Source organism: Strix aluco, chromosome 3 (assembly GCF_031877795.1).
Source record: "Strix aluco isolate bStrAlu1 chromosome 3, bStrAlu1.hap1, whole genome shotgun sequence".
Classification (NCBI taxonomy): domain Eukaryota; kingdom Metazoa; phylum Chordata; class Aves; order Strigiformes; family Strigidae; genus Strix; species Strix aluco.
In genome coordinates, this window is record NC_133933.1 from 130,794,428 (window position 1) to 130,814,194 (window position 19,767).

Genomic DNA, 19,767 nt, shown 5'->3' on the forward strand with positions numbered 1-19,767 from the left:
TTTTTGAAGCTGGCTGTGACACACTGAACATCACAGAGCATATGCTGTATAAATGAACTGCCCACAATTCTCTGCACTTATTTTGGTGGCTCTAAGCAAAACACAGCTATTTCCAGGAGAAGTAACCTAACTCAGGATAACAAAGTAATATGAAATCACTGCTTCTGGGCTGGTTGCCCCACACATCACTTATCACAGGGGAGAAAGCAGAACTGCAAATACCTTTCAAATACTGACACGCGCTACTGGCACGAGAGACTTCCCTTAGGATGTGGTTTCGCACTGTTGCTCAGCTGCTCTAACTGCCTGTTGCTGCCGAAAAGAGAGATCTTCTCCCCAGCTTCCAAGCCTGGATCCACAGTGAGCTGATTCAGGGAGTTAAGGTGGAAGAAAACTATCTGTACCAAGAAGGAAGGAATCAGATACGTATCAGCACAAAAAGATCAGTGGGAGCACAACGCTGGGAGCAAAACCTTTCCTTGCAGCACTGGCTTGACATTATATCAGTTCAGCTACAATGCACAGCCACACTCTAAATTTAGATAGCTTTATAACTATAAAGCTGCATCTCACGTCCATTATTCCTCTCCCAACACAAGAATGAGCCATTCTATTAAAAATGCTTTTATATCACCGTAGCGCTCTCCACTCTCCAGGAGCACACATCAATTGCTGATAAAGTGGTTCAACTTTTGAATGTAGACAAAAAGTGAGACAAAGCTAATGGTGGTGAAGGACAGGTTGCCCAGGGAGGGAAATGATCATAGGTTTAGAAGGAAAGGGGGAAAAAAACCCTACAGACCATTTATCGGTGCTTGGGTCACTGCTCATTAATGTTCCAAAGAAATCACTTAATGTTATAAATTGTGCTGCTCTTGGCTTACTCCCTTATTTTCCATCCCAGACAGCATCCAGTACCCTTTCACGCACACAATCTAATGGGAACACTTACTCTGAATAAAATGAACAGAATAAAAACTGAGGGCCTTCACTTGAGCAAGAAAAACCATCAAGGAGACCCAGAAATGGCATCGGGTTTCACCACTCACTTCTTTAAGTCACTCACTGCATTTCCACCTTCTCCAGAAAAGGGAAAACCTCTCTGAAAACAAACTCTGGGCTGTGCGGGCAGAAGACATGGTTGTTTTCTCCTGTTGATATTTCTATCTACACCCTGCTGATTTGGGATTTCCAACAGACTTTTTAAAAGCTTTCCCATTCAGGTGTGCTCCATTTTAAGAAGTTTCTGGAGAGAGTAAACTATGTTCAAAGCAGACATGCAAAACATTTAATTTTGGCTATTAGGCAAAGCTCAGTATTCAATGGCAAGTAGCCAATTTCTGTCCCAATATTTTTTTCTTTCTAATCATAGCTTGAAAAAACGCAGCTATAACACACATTTCAAGTATTTAAGATTTTTTTACTGTACTGAAATAAAATCAAACATCAGACAGTAATATACCAGCGATATCTCCTATCAGGGCTGGCAAGGGTGAGATCACTCTTCTCCCACACACTTTCCAATCTTCTGCTAGTATCACTGATAAAATAAACTAGTAATAATTCTTAAAGAGTGCTTTAGTCTAAAGGTTAAAGGTTGAAAGAATTCACAATTTGCTGAGAGAGAACAACAAAACCCAACTTCAACCAGAATGGCTAAAACATCCAATTTCAGCCCAAATATTTTGTCAATTTTCCCCTCCCCTTCCTGCAAAAGATCCAAAACCATGAACCGTGTAGTTAGTCCCACAGACAGCAGCAGACTGACACTTCATCTCACTCTTACAATAAGATCTCAGAGGCAAAACCATATAGAAACAAAGACACACTTGACTAGCGAACTCAAGAGTATCAGTATAAATTAGTTCCCGAGAGACCTAACGAAGGCTTCCTTTCCTCCTCAAAGGCATCAGCTCTGTGACGCCTCACGGTGAACACTCTAGAAAGAATTAAAAAGGACACTAAATCTGTCCACAGGGAAAGGCAGCAGCCAGATCAGCAGGATAAGCAGAGGATCCAGGTGGCCCCACATAGAAGGCGGGAGAGAAAAGGGAAGAAATGCACCCTCCTTTCCTTAGGGGCAGTTTCAGTGCAGCAATGCACTCACCTTCCACCCCTCCCGACTTAAACCTCTCTTCTGAAACTGCTTTCCAAAGGCACTGCCTTATAAGACCTGAACTATAGCCGGTAAGATCTATAGTGCCCAGAGCAGCAGCCAGCACTGGACACTCGTACAGAGGGTTGAAGCACTGTGCAATGCCTCCGAACTCCTTCCAGATCCAGACCGACTCAGCACCAGCTTTCAAAATCTTCCTCTTTTCAACAGTGTAAAACAGTATGAAAAACAATAATCTGACTCTTCACAGATTACTAACCAAGATTCAAGTCATCAGGTAAGTTTTTCTGCAGCACTGCAACACAGGTCCAGGCTGAAGCCTGCTCATAGAGGCAAATGTGTAACCAGTTCTGCCCAGGAGTCTTCCCAGCAAGGGAAGCTGCACCCCTTGCTCACCACTCTGGACCAAGATTTCCTCTTCTAAAATTTTAAGCATTATCTGCACAGTGAGATGTCCATGACTTCCACATTAGCCTTTCTGCTGCCTGCAGGAGGTACAAATATTGGCTTGCTTTTAGCTCTTGTGTCACTTTGGAGCTGGTAGCAAAGGTCTGTAAGAAAAAAAGTGTCCTCCAGTCATCAGCATCACTGGCTAAACACCCAGACAGCAGGTCTGAGACTTACCGAGCACAGGAAGCACATGACAAAAACATTTCCAGAAGTGAAAAATTTAATAACCTTGTTATTATTTTTGGAAAAATAACAACACTGATTCCCACTCTTCCTTTGATTTGCAACAGGAGGAGGAAGGAGTGTGAAGGAGGGAGAAACAAGTTGTTTAAACAACAACAGCTGTTACATCAATACCGGCATAATGGAGTCGCGAGCATCCTGTTCTTGTCAGAGCAGTCGCTGTTTAAGTAAGAGCTCTGCCTTTTGAAGAGGACTTTATAACCTCAAACACGAATGTTCAGCTATATTTTCTTCCTAATCAGAAGTCAATTATCCTGCTGAGTGATGACAGAACAATTCCACAAAGTAAATCCTTTTCATATCAGGGCCTTCTGTGATCAAATTGCACTGGAAACTTCCTTGCTCACACAAAAGCAAGGAGGATTTCACTTGGGCTTCCCACAATTGTTCCCAGGGGCCTCTCTCTAAACTACCACGTGAACCTTCAGTACAGAAAAAAGCTTCATCTGACAACGTGAGCTAATGAGCTTTTATCCAAACTGAAATTTCACTAGTCAATCTTTTATCAAGTCTGAGGCTATCTAGAAAGTGTTTACGTCCAGCTGTCTATAGATTTTACTCAGAGAAGCAAATCAGTGCTACTGGCAATCACTGTTCCCTACTTCCTAATCATTACTGTAGTAATGCAAACCTCCTGGAGAGCCCTTTAATACTTTTTTAACCATTTTGAAATAGCTTTATTATAGTAAATAATTACTGCAACATTTTCATTTCACAAGCAGGTTTTAATCTGTTCTCAGGCTTTGCACCTTGGAGTATTCTTGTCTCCAACACCATTCCCTTCCTAGGTGCCAAAGTCCAGATATACTTAAATTTTTTCCAATGGAGTGGGCTCTCAGTACCCACTTTTGGATAAATGAATGATATTGCACTCAGGAGAAATCAAGAGAAGCCATAAGTTCTTAAATCAAAACGAAATCTGGTCAGTCCCCAGGGTTACTAACCCCATTTTCACAACAGAACCTTTTAACGAGCACAAACGCTCAAGGCCTCTGCTTCACAAATTATCCAGAAGCTGACGTGTCCCGCAACACGGAGCCCTCTTACCCCTGGCTGGCACAGACACGCTCCAAGGGAGCGGAAGCACCTCCTGAACCATCACACGTCACTGCTACAGTACCTGGGGTGCTCGACGGAAGAAAATGGAGCAGAGCAAAGCAAAGGAACCCTCAGGACAGATTCAATGAGGCTTGTCTGACTACCAGGAGGCATCCACTGCAGACTCAACTCCTTGGCCTCCATTCAGCTTCCACGCTGATCTATCATCCACATATATCCATATTTGCCAAAAGGATGTTGCAATTTGAATTCAAACTCATTTGCCTGGCCAGGACACAGGTTACAGCCAAGGTATCATCTGTTTTGCAGACGTGTCATCCCAGACATGTCATCCCATTTCATCCCACAGCTCTCCAGGCTGGCATGATCAAGCTCTACTTCCAACTCGTTCTGTAAATAGGTCTCAGAAACCACCCCAGCAGAATATCCAGCCTGCAGGGGACATGGTTTCTGATCAGCCGCTCTCATCTCTAGAGCGGAGAGCACATCTTCACTGAGAGGTCCCCATAAATCATGCTTGTAGATAAGTATGAAGAAAAGGCTGGCATAAAATGGTCCCTTGCAGCAAACATGTGAAAAGGCTGATGATTCTCTACCTCAACATAAAATTGCAGCTACAAGCTCAGTAACTCTGCCTATTTATCTCTGCTGCTTCAGAAGTGTCAGTAAATGTTTATCCCAGCTTCAAAAGAAGCCCCGCATGATACTTCTGAACAGGAATGGTCAGATTCTCCCCCCTATTTTTTGGATGGGGGCACAAGACAGAGGAGCAGAAAGAAACCGTCTAGAGCCTCATCCCTGTAGCAGAGACAGCAGGAAAAAACATCGCTGCGAATCAGCTCAGATACCCTCCCAGGAGCAGTTCACGAATGAACCCAGGAAACAGCCTGAAGAAGAGCAGCAGGGGAGCTGGAGCCCCAGTCCAACAGGGGATAGCTGAGCTTCATCATTTAATACTGAAAAAAATAGCAACACCAAGAGAATAAGAAGGATGGAGAGTTGCAGACCTGCATTTACGCATTATGGAGGATCTTGCATGCAACCTGATGCAATCTCACTTGAGCTCTCTTCCTCTAACCTGCCATGTGATTTGAGAACTGTAAGCAGAAAAGAAATAAATACACAAACAGTGACTTATTCTACCTAAATATGAACCAGTTCCTGGAGGGGAAGGGAGGAGAACAGAACCTGAACTGATATTACAGGCTTAGCAAGCAGGAGCACTTCAGCACATACTGCCAGCTTTGTAATTCTGCCACAAAGGCAGCCTGTTACAGCTCTACCATTACAGCATTGTCCCATGCAGCCTCAAGTCTCAATTTCAATGGCTGTATTAAATGAAAAAGTCCCCTGGGTGATGGCGCTGGTTGGCGTCTTGGAGCTCCCCATTTATAGCACAGCGCTTCCTCAGCGTCACTGGATCACAGCAGGGATCCCAGCAAGGTCTCCAAACCCTCCATTGCTCCAAGCTAACACAGGAGGTTTACCCTTACATGGAGTCTCTCCACCACAAGAGATTTTCCCGGGCAGAGCAAAAATCCAACACATAACTCAGCATTTTACAAGCCTTTTCCATGCTGGCTATATTATTTGGTCAATGTACTAAAAAAAAATAAATATATACATATATATATAAAAAAATAGATGCAGTGTTCCAGTGCTGTCCAGGAAGAACTGATCCCTCTTTCAGAGAGATCGATGTCTGGCACATTTACACCCTCCAAGGACTGCCCAGCCAAAAACAGCTCTGAAACCAACAAGAGAAGCAGCCAATTTGGCTGTTCTTATTCCAACCCGATTAAAAATTACTCTCAATTTACTATCTTACTAAACTACATTTGAATTGTTACAGTAGGCCGTGTGTGTGCTGGCAAGCTAGCTGTGTGCAACTTCATGTAAGCACAAGTAAAGAGAAGAATGAGAAAGAACCATAAATATATATTATATATATGAAGAAGGCAAGGAAAGAATGAAAAAACCTCCTGCCAACAGTCCTTCCATTCGAACAAGCAGGGTCTGGGACACCCTGGGTAGCAATAGACCCCAGATCAACCTATGGTTTCTGGATGTATTTCTCTCCTCCTCCTCGTGCCATATATGACCCCTGCCCAGTGGGACTCCATAGTGTGGAGTCAGGACTGTGTGAGGCAGCTCAGAGTGCCCAGGGTGACACGTCTTGGCAGGCCAGGTGAGGCTTTATATTATCAGTAGCGGGAAAAATTTGTGCAATGAAATTATTGTACATTTGTTGACATATCTTCTTGGATGCAGCAGCAACACTGGCTGCTTCAGGAGAAAACTGCTACGAGGACTTGATCTGCACATACCTGTAGGTGTAATTTACAGCACAGTGATACCGTGGTCCGGTGCAGAAGAGTTGCAGGACTTTTGGCACAGTACTGGTATGGCAGAAATGTTCACCATACCAACCATTCTTTGGTTTTAAAAGTGGGAAGGAAGCACTCAGGAAGGTGGCAGAGAGAAAAAAGGAAGAAAAGCCCAGAGGCAGGAATAGCTGTGGAGCTGGGAGGCCTGGGGAAGGATGCCCCAGGACTCAGAAAATAAGCTTCAACACAGGAAAAAACTTCTCTGGATGATCCACGGAGCTCTGACTCAGTGCTGAAGATGAGGAAAACACCCAAGTGCTCCTTAGCTGAACCAAGGCCCAGGTTTCCCAGGCTGCCCACAGGGCAGGACTTTAACCACCCTTGTAGGAGCCGTGATTCATCTTACAGCAGCACAAAAGCCACAGATATGAGTCAGGGCAGATATACAAAGCCACAAACTTGTCACAGCCCCAGGCATGTCAGTCTGCAGACCATCACTGCAGACCTGTGACTACAACTCTGGATGTTAAGATTTTAATCACGTTGTATTGTGGTTCTACCTTTTGGAAGCCACAGCAGTAATAAAATAAATACCACTTACGCAAAGCACAGGGGATGGAGGGGCATGCCTTTCCCTTGCAGGACCGGTACCTGTTTGATGACACTGATATATATTTATCTAAATAAGACTAATTCTCTATTTTGATATAATTTCCCTTCTTAACCACTGGAGAGGGGGAGAATGTTTAACATCCAGAGTGTTTCTTGTCCCAATTTAGAAGATGCAGTACACACCAGCAACCATTTAGTTTCATTTTTTTGCCGCAGGATACAAAGATACATCTCATATCCTGGCTGACAGCTTTAGCACAAAGCCACACAACGTCTGCCAGGGCTCCTTGTTAAATACTATATTGTTCTAGTGACTCAGTGCACTGGAATGTATCAGGTTTATTCATAGTTTTTCTGATAGAGTCTCTAGATTAGACACATAAACTTCTGCTTTTTAGAAAAGAAGTAAGTCTGTGGCTTATTATTATGTGGAGCATACATAATTCTTCGTTTTTTTTCTGGGGTTATAAATACAGAGAAATGAAACAAAAGGACAGGCCCTCAGAAACCTAATGGTTCTTTCAAGTTTCTAATAAGTAGAACTGTAAGAACATTTGAGAGGAGGAAAAAAAACCAAATGTGCACCATGAGCAAAAGTTACGTCAAAAGGAAAGAGGACAGAAGCACAGTGAAGATGGCTCAAGACACGGAGCATCTTCTGTAAGGATAGTCAAGTTAATCAGGACATTTTAGCCTGGAAAAGAGACCTCTGACAGGGGACACAGTAGGGATCTACAGAACCCAAACCACTGTGGAATTGGCAAACATGCAAACAATTCCCTGAATAGGAGCTTATTACAGTAATTTTCTTGGCAGCACGTTCAGTTACCAAAAGGAGCTAGTGCAGTACACAAAGTTAAACTTTGAAATGCATGGTAGCAGGACAGAGGCCAGAAGCACATGTGGGTTCAAATAAGAGCTAAATAAATTGATGTGATATGAAGGCCATTTCTACCAGCCACTGTTGGAGACCAGACAGACCTCTGGGCTCCCACAGCTCAGGTGCTTGCCGTGTTCTGAGTTTTTAACGAAGCAGGCAAGAGTCTGTGGCATCTTCTGAGAAGAGCAGCACAAAGCAGGAATTCATCTCCCCCACTGCCCAGTGCTCCTCAGGAGGACTGCAGGCAGGAGGTACAGGCAGCACAAATCCCCACTGCAATACCAAACCAACTGCTCTCTCTCTCAGCTTTCTTAATTGCAGTTGTGAGCAGACAAAGACCACAGAAGCACGTACACAGCTAAGCCTGGTGCTTGCACAGAAAGCATCAGACCTACGCTCACATTCATACAGATGATGCCACATCCTCATAGGAGAGGACCTGCAATACAACCTCCTGTGATACTTCGCTTTGCTGCCAAGTCAGGAAGCCTCAGGTGATGCCTGAAGATGAGTCTCCTGAAAAAAGTTTTCTATTCTAGCTGCAGCCCCATTATTTAGATATTTAGTGCCACAGAGACAGTCTTGCGTAAGAATGACTTGTCAAGGAGTCCCTTGAAACAGGTTATTTTCCTATTCTGTTCCATGGCAATCACAGACCATGTTTCTAGCATCTCTTCCGTTCTCTGCCAAGAATAGCCCTTTGCTCAGCTATCTCCTACTGACCTAAATTCATACATACTGTCGTCCTGCTTTAATCACAGTCTTCTGCCCTACAAAAGGGACTCCAAACCCAAAATCCTTGTCTCCTATATTCACTCCTCCAGCCATCAGGCCCACAAATACGTAACAGCTTCTGAAGGTCACTGCTGAGCCTACTACACACAACACCAGACGTAATAAATGTTCTGCAGGCCAAATTATGCCCCCGGGGAAGCCTATGCAGTCCTGTGGCCTTCTGCAGATTGCACAGCTGTCAGGCTGCAACTTACTATGTTCTACTTAAGATATGCAAGGAGAAAGAGAATTCAATGGTATCGACTTATTTTAGCTACTGAAGTCAGCAGATCTGACTCTAAACACACATTGGGATTAGATCTGTCGATTAAGACCATGGCACGATGGCACCATTGGTCAATAACGGCATCATTTGCTCTTCATATGACCTCTCTGCTACTTCCAGTTTTATTATTCACTATCGCCTTTGTTACAGTAGCTATGTACCAGCTGAGAAGAGAGTCCCTACTGTGTTTGGCACATAGCAAAAGTAGGGTAAAAAGGCTACTCTGAATCCAGAAGTATGACAAGGTAAATCAATGCTGATAGTAAGTACGAATAGAACATCTGAACCAAGGACATCCTGCATGTCATGCTCTACAGGATACAGGAGGAGAAGTTAAGCAGCCACATAAGAAACCACAAATAAGTAAGCCTCTTTTCCCCTTCTTGCACAGAAGCACAGGAATCTCTGTTCCCAGGATGTATTTAAACCAACCTGCTGACACACTCCGCTCTCAAAGTGTTATTATTTCGTCCTTGTCTTTCATTAACGAACACCCTCAGTTTTAAAATTCATCATCCCATGTTATCCTTAGGGGAGTCGCCTGCTAGGACTGTTACAATAAACTTAATTGTGCAGCGGTCTCAGTCAGTCATGCAGCTCCCACACTCACCTGCTGTGTCTGCGCCTGCATTTTACACCCAGAAGTAGAGTGTCCTCCCAGCGTGCAGACGCCTCCAGTAGGCAGTTAACTATTTCAATCTGGCTGTGCCACTGCACCAGATGGGCCAAGATGTTCCAATTAACCAGTACTTACTAGCTGAAGTCCCTCACAGTAGCAGGTTTAAAAATATTTGTAGACACCTCGAAGCATGTGCTCGTTATTATAGCCCATTAACATGCATGCAAGATATTTTAATGTGTAAAAATTCCCCATGAAGTAACGATTTTCTCCTCCACTTACAGAGAAAACCTGCCATCCTTACCATGAACTAGGCGACACTTTCCAGTTCTTTTTTCTTACCCTTTCCAGCCCACAAGTCAAGCCAAGCCTCATTTGCCTGATTTCACAGCAGACCTTTATGAGTAACCCCTACACGTGCCGTGGCAGGTCCCTCACTTGCCTTCCTCCCCAAGTTCAACACCTCCGAGAAGGCTGGAATAGAGGAGCTGAACCTTTGCTCTCCTGACCCTAGAGCCTCCTCTGCTCTGCAGCACAGGAAGCCACACATGACGCATTGCTAAATTATGTGGCAACACCTTTAGTGTGGATTCCCCACAGCCTTGAGCGGGTACAAGACGTAACTGCCTCAGTTCTCCGCTCTGCTGAAACGTGCGCACGACTGGAAGTGGGAGACGAATAAAATTTACCACTTCAGACAAAAGGAGCTGGGGCACGCTTCTCCCAAAACAAGAGTTAAGCCAAGGAAGCTTGTATTTCTAGGACAACGTTGTCCAAGCATGCAGACTTAATGCTGCTCCCCAGTGAAATCAGTTCTAAGCCAACATTAGGCACTACAGAAAATCTTATTCTTGAAATATTAAGGTACTCACTGTACAAGGTGATCAACTGGGAAACTGGAATCTGTCCCTCTTCTGTACCCAACTCTCTACTCATCTGTCTGGAGCCTATTAGAGAAGAAAAAAAGTTGTAAATATAGACAAAGTGACCAAAAGGTAAAAAAATTTAAAAAAAAAACCAAAAAACCCCAAAAAGTAGACCAGCTAAGCAATGTAAAACAGACACAGACGCAAACACCCCCAACACCGAGGTCAAGAACTGGAAGAGCTTGCAAAGCTCACAGCAAGGTATCTCAAGCAAATGCTGTGATGTTTGAAAACAACTCTGCCACCAGCTGCCTCTGGAGGTTCTCAAGAAGGTCAGATCTGATCCAACCCAAGAACAAAGCAAGATACTTATATAAGGGAGTAGCAGCAACAGCTACACAAAACCAGTTACTACAGAGACAGTGAATCACAGCTCTTTGTGACACATGCTGATCACCAATGCACCATTACACACGTGGTCAAGATCATTACACAGGAAAACAGATTTTTCCTCACTGGCCACAAAAATTATTTTATCAAGACACAGATGGGCTGTGGTCTTGAGTGCAAAGAAGTTCCTTTAACAGATTTGTTGTTTCAGCACACTTTATCCCCTTAATAAGGAACCACTGAACTTCTGCTTAAACCTATTTTGATTAAGCAAAAGATTACCCATAGAATTGCACTGGGATGCAGACAAAAGGGAAACTCGTTGCTAGACATACATGTTAGTATACATCACACACAGACCAATTATGCTTCAGGGAGACATTAAATCCCCATTCAATTAATAGACACCTCTCTTAAGATGAGCATTAAATAATTCCCTACGATGTAGCGAGACAACTGGCCACTTCAGTAAATTGGAATAACTCCACATCTCCCTGCCAACAAAATCCCAATCAAAACTTGCCTTTAAAACAACAAGAGGTCAGTAAGGAGGGGTGGGGGGCAGGTATATTACTACTGCACTGCTATTGTATGCTTATATTAAAGACTCCTCATCAGAAAATTAAATGAAATGGATGCCTTTCATGTTTATCAATAACAGAGCTAATGGTTTTTATGTAAATGCCATTACTTTCAGCCAGATCTGCGAGAGATTCGAGCCATATAGCCCCATCTCCCCTTGCAAGCGACTCCCCTTCAGGCAGCCAATCTAAATGCAAATTATAATCAAATGGCAAAAGCAAGAGTTTTCTGGATGATACTGAAAAAGTGAAACTAGGGACAAAGCATACATATTTGAGAACAACCCTCCTCTTCTGGAAAGACCTGCTGATCTCATATTGCTTTTTCATCCTGAACATACATAAAAATTAAAAGTGCAACTTGGTTCTCATTTACAGTCATATTATTTACCTATACCGCAAAAAGAGCACCATCTTCTTCCATTTGATTGCCCTCGGTGTTAAAACAAGGGGCTGAATGTTCCTCTACCAAGTTACAGAGAGAAGATATCTCGGAGATGTTTCACTCACAATGGGAGCATCCCATCAGCAAAGATACTAAATCAGAGCAATAATAAAGCCCCAATTGGACTTGGCAGAACAAACAGCACTTCTACATTTTCAGGAGGAAATTTCTCCTTGGAATAGAGTTGTTTGTGTAAGTCAGAGGAAGACGGTGTTATCACAGGATGGTTATTAGGAGGCAGAGATATAAGTCTGTTGTCAGCACAAGAAGCACCATTCTTGTGGCATAAAAGCTTTTTTGAAGAACACTTAAATCCCGACCCCTACCTGGAGCATATATTAAGTCATGCGCTTTGTCAGCACTGATTAAAACAATGTACTAATGGCAAATCTGAAAATAACTAATATTAGAAACTGCACTGTTCAGAAAGTAGAATGCACAAAGGAGAAACTAATGATTAAAACAAAGGCCAAAAATCTGACAACCTGACTGTGGCACAAGTCTGCAAGCAAGTCTCAGAGGGGACTTGCTCTAACTACCACAAGCAGCTAAACACCAAAACTACCATTCCCAAGAGGGGCACGCATCCTCGGAGGGATGCAGCTAATTAACAATATAGCTATGTACACGCTCATTACACGGGTGAAGAGCTTAGCACTTTGTATGTTTTGAAAGTACATGCTACAGGAATATTCATAGAGCAGAACCTCACTAATTAACATTAATAACCGAGAGACCACTTCTGCAAATGGCTGGATTTTATGACTTCACCAGCAAGAGAACATGCGAAGCTGGGAAGCCAGAGAGACAATGCCGCCCCGTCAGGCGCCTGGCTTGCTTCTCTGGATATCTGTAATTAAATAATTTATCATTGTGCCTCAATGTCTGTGAGTGAATGTGCAGACTGTAAATAAAGCACCTCTTATTATGCAAGGCCCTGCTAAATCTGATTAGTAGAGTTTGACTGCCCATCGAAAGAGGTCATTAAATTAAAAAACACAACCCTGACTACCTTCTCTCAGAAGCTTTTCCCATGGGACAGCATTTCAGAGAACTCACCAACCTCTTTTTCAGCTGTTCCGACATACTTCGTGGCTAAACAATTACTCACAGATCTATTGTTTTATACAGCAAAATGCTGGCTTTCAATCCTCAATCACAACTTGGAATTGCTAAGGCTCCCTTCTCCTCTTCCTGGTGACACAAGTCTTGGTGCGTGGCCACGTGGTGGGTCTTCTCCAGCAAAAGGAGACCGAGGGCCCGACTTAGAGTGTGTTACCACACCAACCCCACGCGGGATCAACCTGCAAACAGTGAAAAAAAGGAAGAAGCCCTTCCAAAACAAGCACATCTTTTCTTTTCCCCCAATTCGGACATTTCCACACCGCAGTTCACAGTACAAGCCTGCGAACAGATGTCCTGGCAGAAGCGGCGAGCGGCAGCGCTGGGACGCAAACGAGCGTTGAGGCACGGCAACTCGGGGAGACGACTCTGCCGCTCCAGAAAACACGTCGTGCGAGCGCGCGGCGGTGACGGTGCCACGCAGCCACCCAGGATTTCACACCCAGCCACCATGTGCAAGCGTAATCTGATTTAGCAGTTGCATTCCGACTTCAGCTGTCAAACCACAACCACGGGACGTTCGCTGCAGCAGCGTGCTTGCAAACCAGAGCTGTTCCTGTAGCAAAGCTATTTCCTCCCAGAACCAAAGGTCTGAACTCCAAAACAGCGTATCCATACATCAATGCCCAGCCGCCACCCGCACACTGCTGCACACAACCTCGGCCACCAACTTAACCAAGAAGTTAGGTGCCAGCGATACAAAGATTTTCCTTTGGGTGGCAAAAACTTCCAACAACCACTTGAATTTTGAAAAAGGAAGGAACAAAACTGGAAATATTTCCCCTTGCAAACTGCTTACTTAGCTGTACAATTCAAGACCATGCTAAACTTACTCAGCATTATTTTTTATTTTTCCCCCAAAACACTTTCTATCATCACACACACTGACACAGAGCCTGGGGCTTCCCCCGCTAAAGCTCAGGGTTTTCCCTTTGCAAGAGTTCAGGTTTATGCACGCCAAAATGGTCTGTTCAGCAGTCTTTTCTTACTGCCTTTTGTGAGAGGCTTCATGCTATGAAGAACGTGTAGAAATGCAAAGCAGAAGTCCATACAAAAAGAAACCAGTGTGTGAGGTGGTTTTTTCTTAAAAAGAAGGGAGGCAGGAATGACTTATCGCCTCATTAAAGAGCTCCAGTCTGCATTTTTATTAGATATATTTAGACACTAAAGGTTTAAAAAAAAAAAACGAAAAGAAAAAACATTAAAGCAGTTATATTCTTAACATATGGCCCTGGATCAGTCACATGGATATAAACGAAAATAGGCACAGCAGATTCTCTAAACACAGGCATGGAAATCACTTTAATGGTGCACATGACCTAGAAAATCTCAAGTAATACCAATCCACACAAAGGTGTGACAGGATTTAGCTACTGCAGGGCTGTGTCTTGTCCCCATTCTCCTGCATCGCATACACCTGTGCATATCACTGACACAACAGAAGACAGGAAGAGTAACTCCTGCTTGCTCTTAATGAACATGCACACACACTAACAAACCTTTTGTATCCTTCTTTATAAGGAAAAGAAACTGCTCTCGGAACTGCCTTTGGGCAAAAGGTCCAACTAATGCTGAACCTCACAGCATACCTCAGCACACCGCATCTAAGGTGTCTCAGCACTTGCTTGAACGTGGCTTGGAAACACACCAACACTAGGCAAGATCTTCAGCCCTCTTGCACTAGGATCTCACCACACCCTGTAGTTAAGATATTTCTCTGTTCTCTGATTTAATTACACAGAGTTTAAAGAGTCTGCAAGCTGATCAATGCAGTGAAAAGGCAGATCATGCTGTATTCATTTTTCAGTGGAGAAACTGAGGCACGAAAGAGCCATATTCTGGCTAAATTCAATTCCTATCTCAGTGGTAAAACTGAGCTGATATCCCAGCCAGCAGCCTCTTCACTATCAAGTGCCTTTTACAGCACTGTTGTATCCCAGTGTCATCCCAGGCAGCTCCCTCACGCTGTGGCCTCCATCCTGCAAGAAACACGCAGCTCCAAGAGAAAACTTATTTCAAAATCAAGAGGCAACGTATATAATTCTGGCCCGCACAAAGTACAAATTACTAATGTAAATGATATCTCCCTAGCTTAACGGCAATGATCAATTATAACCAATCGTATTACGTGGACACTTGCACTGAACAAAAACAAGGCGGCACACCCAGAGCAAGCATGCCTTGCAACCACTAAACACACGTTTCTGTGCTGTACGTGGGCAGCGACTGCTGTCCAGAATATTTTAACAGCAGAAACTGCACTGCTTGCTGTAGAAGGAAAAAAAAACCAAACACCACAACACACACAAAAAATGAATACATTCCTCCTCCTAGTCAAAGCCAGAACATAAGAAACAAGCAATATTATTATTTCCACACAAGAAGGAAAATAAGAACACACATACGGAAAGAAACAAGCCTCCAAAACTGGAATTGAAAAATAGTTCAGGGGCTTCTGTGCAGGGCTGCAACCTCACAGCAAAAGTCAGGAAAAGCAAAAACTACAGATAAGCCAACTTCAGGGCTGATGCACATTGCAGAACCCATAGCACCCCCTCCTCTGCCTCCTTCCCCCAAACCCCCCTGTCCAGCACCCCAAGAGCAGTGAGGCTAGCTGCAATATGACTGGCTCCATTTCAAGTGCTGGCTTCATTTCTGTCCCCCACTAGTAACCCCCGTCACAGCCCGCAGCAGTGTGTGCACCCCAAAACCAGTGCAGAGTCTGGAGTAGCAGGTGCCCTAAAACCTTCACATCCTTCAGCGCGTGACCGCGTTTGCCTTTCTGCAGCGGCCACTGTTACAAACAGAACAAAAACCATTTTCCCACCTTTTGCATCAAGCACGACACACATCAACGGCGTCAGTGAATGCCAGTCCACCCACCTGCCCAGAGACACTCATCCACGAGAGGTACACCATCCCCTCCATCCCAGGAGGATGCATCCAGCGTGTCCAGCCCAGTACCGGCCCTGGTTCCCCAGCTGGGATAGTGCCAGACCCAAAATCCTTGAAGGTTGCAGGAAAACAAACCTTTAGCAGGAGAAGAACGGAGCTCTCACCCCACTGTGTTTCCTTCAGATAGCGGAAGCATGGCTCAGACACACTCACTCTTCACGGACAAGTAAAAGCACTTTAAGGAGAGCTTTTTTCCCTCCCTTCACTTTGTTTTAAACGGCTGAAGAATTTCCTCTGTGAATGCTCCCAATTGTGGCTCATGCTGAGTTATTTTTAAAAGCAGAGAACCAGATTTTCAGGACCCTGAATGAGGAAATGCAAAGCTTTTATTAAGCAATAATAGCCCAGACAATGGTCACAATTTCCCAAGGGTCTGAACACCGAAGCTGACAATAAGCTTTATTCCTCCACAAAACCCCCTTCACGGGCTCAGAGGGTTTGCTTTGTATGATCTAGGCTCAAGTTAGAGACTTAAAACAAAAAGCTCTGTGGTCGTTTTCAGTGTGATTTCCTCCACCGATGCACATCTGATCAGAGATACAAAAACCACTGGGAAAAGACCCTTTGCACTATCTCGTTCCCCTCTTTGCTTGTGCAGCAAGACCCCCTCCAAGCTCGCTACCAGGACATCACCCCATCTAGCTGGACCCTTCCCTTGTGGATGGATCACAACTGACAAACTGCTCAATCTTTCCAGGGTCAGGAGAGCAAAACAAAGCCCTTCAACTTTCTTCATTGATATTTGAACCATCACACAATGACTCACTAAAATGGCCAGAAACATGCTTCAAAACCTCAGAACTGCTACCACGTGGTATAATCAGATCCAGCAACCACATCAGCTCTTCCTTCTGAGAAAGAGGAAGCTGCAACTACGAGGAGTTTGTACAGTCTCCAAAACTACCCAGCACCCAAGGTCTGGCCTTGCGTAAGCCACTTCTCAGTCAACAAGGTGTCGCGGTTGGCCACAACCGCTTACCATCACACCTAAACTAGCTGGTCTGGCTCTCTCTACAGCTAGCAAAAGCAGCAGGCACTTCTGGGGCACATAAAACTTGATTGGTTCAAGACGTCTACTTAGGACAAGATGAACTGTGCTACAGAAATTATTGGTTTTCCTCTGCTGACTATAAAGCAGACCTCGGAGGAAGAAAAAGAAAAAACCCTAAACAACTTTGTAGACAACTACATCTGTACAAAAGAGTCCCAACCTACATGTCTTGCACTCAAATGCTGCCCTCACCTTAAATAGCAAAGAAGCCAACACCATAAATTCATTAGTTCTTCAAACCAAAACCAGAGTATTTCTACCCTCCCATCATCCCCCCTCTTCTTTGTCCCAGCAAAAGCACGGTGTGACAACTAACCTCTCAAACAAGAAGAAAGCTTAGATTCAATCCAATCACTTCCCTATCTGGTCTACCACACAACCAGGAGAGACCACAGGACCTCTTTCTTCCAGCTTGTCACAACTCCAAGGGGTTGTGAAAACATTTCCTAATCTTCTGCATCTGTCAGTCAGTCTATAACCAAGAGAGTTTATGTGCCCAGAAGGAGAAAACACTTCAACACCCTTCACAAATACCTGCGACACTCCTGCTGCCGTACACCCTCACCAAAACAGCCGCCACAAGCTGCAGAGGCGAGATACATGTGCCCACTGTGACTCTTTCCCCCTTCCACTGCTCACAGAGGTAGACACTGGAAAATGGTTTCACGTTTGCCTACAACCTCCTAAGGGAGAGAAGGAAAATGTGTTTAGAGGATTTAATTCAAAAATATGCTTCGTTCCCTTCCCTTTTTCAACCCTGCCTGTAAAATCAGACATAAGGCAATAACCTCTATCATCCTTTGCCTTTTTTACTGTAAACCTCAAGGACTCTCAACCCAATGTAATCCCTGAACTTGGCTTAAAATGCTATTGAAAAATTATTAATAATCTGCTTGTTTGTAAAACGGCTTGTTCTGTGTGCAAGCAACTGCATGCTCCGTCCAGGAAAGTATGCAGAAATTCAGCATATGTTCAGAAAATGGACGTCCTCAGAAATTGAGGATGCCAAACACACTCAGATATTGCCATTCAGAGAATTCACAGAAGCACTTTTTGTGCAGCAACACCTGTAAATCAAAGTACATTATTTTCTACCCTCATAATCAAGAGATTTGCTAGATTATCTAGAGATCTGTCTGATCATGACAGACAAAGCTGTTGAACCTCACACTCAGGCAAAGAGCTTACTTGTGACACCGAACAATAAACGAAGCCCCTTCAATGCTCACTTCCAATTAGCAAAACTCTCGGTGTGACGAGGGAAGAGCCCATCACAGCAAGAGGAGTGGCCACAGGTGACAAATGTGCATGCCAGCAGCCGCTGCTTGGCAGAAGAACTGCAGTCCCCGTCTAACAAAGTGAGGATCAGAGGCAGACTGCAGTCAGCACTTCATCTGCAGTCAATGAGAAGCCAGAGAGACTGGAATATCGTTAGGACAGACAGCAGAACTTAAAAAAGCAGCCTTGACAGCGAGCGTAGCCTCAATTAACAAGCTGTATTTGTAAGGCCAAACTCCAAAATGCTCCACGGCATCCAATCATCTAACTGTTGCTTAAAGACATACCATTATAAGAAGGAATGTGGTATCAGCTGGCGGAACAACTAATCCTAGCCAGATGCTAAAACTACCAGCAAATAGATCAGTCATATAACCTACACCATTCAGGGCCCTCCACCAGGCAACAGTCACGCACCACCACTCATGCACCTGTGAAAATGGTTTGAGAGGTTCCTCGCAGTCCCAAATCCGTTTGCCAAATGAGACTTCATTTTGTGGTTCAGGGGAAGGCAAATCACAACCCACCTCATTGCTGAGAAGCCTTTTCATTGCTGTCTTTCCAAATCATGTTATGCAACAAGTAATTCACTCCTACACACGTAGAAGCAAAAATGCCCTTCAGCATTAGTAACAATTCTAGATTACTATAATATTAATAGAAACAAGATCATGGAGATTTTATTATACAACTCTGCAAATTACTTAAGCAAAAAAGTACAAGGTCAAGTTAAGACTCCTTTCCTGCTCTACCCTTCATGCCTGCCTCAGAGTACACACAACAAAATTAAATACAGCCCTTAACTTTCAGATGCAGTATAAGAGCTATTTATTGACCTATGGGAGATCCAAGCATGTACCAAGGATAAGTTATTCCAGGTACTTTAGGAGACACTGCTCTCAAAAGATAGTGGTGACAGATACCATCTTTGGAAAGATTTCAGGACTGTATCGTACTGAGCCTTCATTACCATCAATGACCTTTACAGTAATACAATAAATATTTTCACACATAATGATTTTGCTGCATTACATTTGCTCTCTGGGCTACCGAAGACCAGCTAAGAACTGATCAGTTGTAGGCATAAAGCTCCCATGAAGCTGAAAGCTACAATGGACATCTTATTGCCTGCATCAAAACTGCAGCAAAAAGCTGGGGGGGGTGAAGAGAAAAAAAAAAAAGGCGTCTTTAAAAAAAAAACCCACAACTCATGAGCTCACCATTTACATAAGCTTCCACCAGATTCACAGCACCAACAGTGAGATCCCTGCAGTCACTCAAGCAGGACTGGTCCTGAAGCCGCATCTTGATTGTTTTCAATGCCACGATTCATTTAAGCCAGCAACAAACCTCTCAAAGATAACCTCAAAACCCACAAGCTTCCCAGGAGTTTGAAGGACAGGCTGCACAGGAGCTCTGAAACAAGAGGGAAGTTGCATGTTTGAGCTCCAGTTCTGCCATCAGCTCATTCGGATGACTCGTAGGACTTCAGACACCTCTTTGAATCTCCATCAGTGCTTTGTCATTTTGCAGCTACATCTCAAAAAACATGTGGAGTTGTCCATATCTCTTCAACCCAAGGAAAGGAGATGCCACGGTGTCTTTCTAGATACCCTTATCTCTGCAGAGGGTAAAGCCTCCACAGAACACACGAAGCCAGCAGATACCAGCACTGTGTCTGCTGATCTACACCGAAACCTCAGCCAGCCAGAT

The 19,767-nt window shown here is 44.0% G+C and overlaps 1 protein-coding gene across 5 annotated transcripts in view; it reads right to left on the reverse strand.

Annotated features, from left to right (window-relative positions):
- Positions 1–19,767, reverse strand: part of EXTL3 (exostosin like glycosyltransferase 3) — a 134,275-nt gene that overhangs the window by 101,793 nt on the left and 12,715 nt on the right. For 4 of the 5 annotated variants that reach the window (XM_074820308.1, XM_074820309.1, XM_074820311.1 and 1 more), the window contains exon 2: positions 10,239–10,313. The gene's annotated coding sequence lies outside the window, so the exon portion shown is untranslated. Of the gene's footprint in view, positions 1–10,238; positions 10,624–19,767 lie in introns of those variants that run through there. The other variant, XM_074820312.1, reaches the window with a different exon arrangement.